Here is a 4,931-nt window from a genome sequence, read left to right as displayed (position 1 = left end):
GGAGGCCATGCTCAATTCCATGTCGTGGGCACGAGTTGCAAGTTATTCAAATGTGCCAGGCTTAATACCTTACAAGATGTAGCGCAATCCCCAATGCATGTTTTGGATGCACATCTTTATGCCTGAAGCTTCACTAAGCTTGTCTTTGCAGTTGAGGCTTGCATTCCTCCAACGATTGATAAAGTCGATAACTGGTTCATCCTTTCGTTGACGAGTATTTGTAAGTTCTATCATACTCATTGTGAGCACGTGATTTTTGCCCTATATGAATTACTCCCACAAATTCAAAACAAAATAAATTCTCCCATTATTTACAATTTCGTAGATTTTTGTAGCATTTTTCTTTAATTGTTTGCATTTGTCTGTGCATGTTTATTTTATTTAATTCATGAAAATACAAAAAAATACACTGCATTTGCATTTAGGATCTAATTTTTCATTCTTGAATTAATTAGTAATTTAATGTTTTATAAAAATGAAAAAATAACAAAAAATAACTTATTTTTGCATTCTAAATTTTTAGTTTCGAATTTTGGTAGTTTTTCTTTAGTTTGGTATTTAATTAGTTGTGGTAATTATTATTTAGAGTTAGTTAATTTAATTTGACAGGATAATTTGATTAGGAATTAATTTAGGTTTTATTTTAATTTTAATTTAGAAGAAATTAGAAAAAGTGAAAAAAATTGAAATGAAGAAAAGGAATTTGGACCAAAATTAATTGAATTATCTCCAAGACCAAACCCCTGCACCCCTGAAACCCGGCCCAAACCCACCCGGACCCGGTCCAGGCTCCCCCTTAAATCAAAATGACGTCGTTTTGTTAAGCTTTGATCTGAGACGTTGATCGTTCCTAATCCAACAGACGGGAACTGGGTTCCCGTTAATATATATATGTCCGAGCGGTACCCCCCAGTCCATCCACCCCTCGTCTTTCTTCGTCTTAAACCCAAACCCTAGAGAACCCGCCGCCCTAAAATTCCTAGGCCATCTCCGGAGGCGGCGTGGCCTAATCAACCTCAAATTCCTCCTCCACAATCCCCACACCCCATGGAATATGAATCCATCACCCCATATCCTCAAATCCCACCAAATCGGGTAGGTTTCAGATCTAAAAGAAGAAGAAGGAGAAAAAGTAAAGTCTCCAAGCGTGATTAAGGCTGAAGTTGGCATTGCTCGTTTGTTCTCGATGAGCATATGCGACTGATGCCCATTACAGGTCAAATCGAAGTCTGCCTAAAGGTTTGTCAAGCCCTGTCCATTTACTTATTTAGGTACTTCCGTTTCTTTTCTCATTTTTCTCCATTCTGGTTTTGTTCCCGTCCCTGTCCCCTTCTATTTCTTCTCTTTTCTTTCTTGTTTACTGCTTTAAAGTTGTTTTGTTTGCATGATTAGGATTAAATGTTTTATCATGATTTTTCTGTTTGACTTTTATTTTTGGCCGGATTTATTAGGGTAGTCGTTAATTTCGAATTAATGTTTATTAAGGGTTTGTCAGAATTATCTTCCAGTCCCTTTCTTCTTTGTTTTTTCCCACCCTTAGTGTAGTCTAGGTCAGAGCTTGAGCTTCAAATGCTCAATTGGTTGATTTAAGTTTTGGATGTGGGCTTTGTCTTGGTCACCATTGACCCGTTTCAAGGAACCAGTGCATTTTGGTTTGGGTTTTAAGCAAACTTGACCCATGTGATTTTCTGAATGTAAATTGTAGAGGGTAGAAGGTTAATTTGGGTATTTCGAAACTCAGGGAATATTTTTCTGTTAGCATAGAAGCTTCCAGGGGATAAGGTTTGGCTGGTTGGTTAAAGGGAGGGAATTACAGATATTATTAAAAGGTCAAAAGGGGTAAAATAATCATGAATTAAAGGGGTAAAAAGGGAAATGGTCAGCTAGGCTAGGACTGCCTTGGGCATGCCTATATAAGGACCTCTTTCTCTTCATAATGGGGGAGACTAAAAAAAAGATTACAGAGGTATATCTGCATCCTTTTGGTTAAAATTGTTGAGATTTATTCTTGGATTTCATTGTTATCAAGAATTTAAGAGTTTTCTAAGGATTTCTGAATTATCTGGGTCAAAAATGGCCTGAGTTTTGGGATTTTCAAACTTTATTTTTGGAGTTGTTTGTCTTCTGAATCCACTGTTGCATTGCTGAATCCAGAATTAAACCTTGCTGCTACTGATTCATCCTGACACTCCCATTTGATTTTCTTGTTTTGTTGCTATATTCAGGTACTCTATCTTGAGCTCTACTAAACATGTGAATTCAGATTTGATGCTTGAAATGAAAGAGTGGGATTTAGAGCATGGCTTCAATTAGTGTTGTATTTCGTTTGTATAACACTGTGTTATAGTTTCCTTTCATTTCCTAGTTAATTTCTAGGTGATTTGAGGACTGTTTAACATTGCTTTAGTAAAAGTTTAGTTGAGCCATGAATGATATATTTATGTTAAGTTCTGCTGGAAATAATTGGTGTTTAGTCTGAGAATGTTTAGTTCAAATGTGGATCGGTTTAATCCATATGATTCTGTTGAGCTATGAACTATTTGGGGCTTCAGTTATTTGTTTTAGTGATAATTCTGGTTTGAGTCTTGATGAGGATTAGCTCTGTTTTTTTATAACGATTTCCACTTAAGCTTGTTAAATGCTAAGAATGGTCGTAAGTTCATCTTGATCTACTTATGAGATGCCTGGTAAATACACTTAGTGCAAGGATAAATGCAGATTTTTAAGGTTTATTAGATTAGCTTACAGGATTGTTATTTGTCAGTCACCTAGCTCGAAATTTTTTTTCAAGAAGTATGAAATTGTCTTTTGAAATTAGTTTTGAAAAACGGACTCCAGCATGATTACATGATAATTACTTAATTTCGAGTTTCCATATGATTATCTGTTCATTTCCTGCTGAAGCATGTTAAATCTGGAAGTTAAGTAGTAATTTGTGTGTATGCTTCATGGGATCGATTTTAATCCCAATATATATCTGGGCCGCTTCGTGTCACTGCAGGGACTCGAACTTGGGTCCCAGCATTGTGAGTTGCATTATGTCCATAGATTTGGCTTCCTTGGCCTAGTCTATGCCGTTAAGAAATCAGCAAGCTTTTGGTATGGGCTGTTGGGTTCCACTTAGAGCCCAAAGTTTGCAATGGCTTTTTTGTTTAATTTTAATCGGCATATGTTAAAAATCTGATTGTTTCTGTTGTTGTAAGGATTCAATATGTGGATATTTGAGTATTCAACCCGTGCATGCCTCATATGAATTGGGCTCTTTGCTTGGGTTTGAGCGGAATTTGTCATGGAGCCTATAATCTGGCATCTCGGTGATTTCTTGGGCCATTGGGCCTCACGATAGGCCAGGCTCAAATTCTAAAAATGAAATAAAATAGACCTAATTTAGTCTGAATTTTGACTCCTATTTGAGTTCAATCGTGGTTTAAAAATAATTGTAATTTCTTTAGCCTCAGTTCATTAACGGATCCTTATAGTTGATTTTAAGGTGTGCCACCAAACAAAATTAGATAATCAGTGGCCCTCGTCTAATTAATTTTGTTTATCCTTAGAAATCTAGGTGTGCCATTTAGCGAATTTTCATGGCCCTCGCAAAGTGGCAAATTCATAATTGCTTTAGGAGCGTTCGTTTAATAATATTACTTTCCTAAATTCGGGTGCGCATTTATGTGACCCAAATCCAAATCACAATGATGTTAAAATATGTCAAAGATCGCAGGTGCATTTATGTGACGTGGTTTGAGACATGTTTTAATGACGTTGCAATTTTCTCTAAAAAATGAATAAAAGTGGATAAAAAGTTAAATTTGCGTAGGTTCATAATTGTTTAAAATCAGATAATTAAGCCAAATATAACAGTTGAGAGACCGTGCTAGAACTACGGATCCCGGAAATGCCTAACACCTTCTCCCGGGTTAACAGAATTCCTTACCCGGATTTCTAGTTCGCGGACTGTAATACAGAGTCAATCTTTTCCTCGATTCGGGATTCGAACCGGTGACTTGGGACACCATAAATTTTCCCAAGTGGCGACTCTGAATGTTAAATAAAACAATCCCATTTCGATTGTCACTTTAAATTGGAAAAAACTCCCTTATATATCCCTTTCCGGGGGTGTAGGAAAAAAGGAGGTACGATAGCTCTGGCGACTCTGCTGGAGATTGAACCAGAATCTCTGGTTCAGGGTTCAGAATTCGAGCTTAGATGAATTATTATATTTGGTTTTATCTGTTATCTGATTTTATTACATGTTTTGGGCCTAATGTGCTAAATGTTGCTTTTACCGCTTTGATATTATCTTAACTGTATATAAACTGCTACGAAACCCTTCTCTTCCCATCTTCGGGGATGTGCTCGCTGGTCGAGACTCCCTATTCTGTTAGTGTCATACCCTGAAATAAGAAAGAGGCTCAGACAAGTTACTAAGTCGGATAGCCTTTTGGTTCCCGGTACGTAGCCCCCTCCTCGGCTCGAGTTGTCCGCTCGGGTACATAGTCTAGAACACATACCCAGGTTTTTGAACCTAGAATAACTCAGCCTCATACCGGATCCCTAGTAGGAACATTTGTTTGCATCATGTGCATTTGACTTTGGAGACTCAACATAGGGGTTGGGTCTGTCTAGGACAGGTGTACCCGAAATGTAAAGACCATTATGATGCATCTTACTTGCTACTTGCGCATTCATTTGCTTCGGATTTGCATGTTGACCAGCTTACAAGGAAAACTTAGATGGTTGAGAGGGATAAGTGCCTGTTTTGAAAAATCAATGTCCCAAAACATACCGAAACTCTGCCGAAATTTTGAAAAAAAAGGAATTTTATGGTTTTCAAAGAAAAGAAAAAAAGGAAAATCTTTGTGTTTTAGAAAGGAAAAATAGTTGGTTTTATTTTGTCAAAATTGCCCGAACTACGCCAGTTTGATTCTCAC

The sequence above is a fragment of the Nicotiana sylvestris genome, chromosome 12 (genome assembly GCF_000393655.2).
Source record: "Nicotiana sylvestris chromosome 12, ASM39365v2, whole genome shotgun sequence".
Lineage (NCBI taxonomy): Eukaryota > Viridiplantae > Streptophyta > Magnoliopsida > Solanales > Solanaceae > Nicotiana > Nicotiana sylvestris.
Note: the sequence above shows the minus strand (reverse complement) of the source record.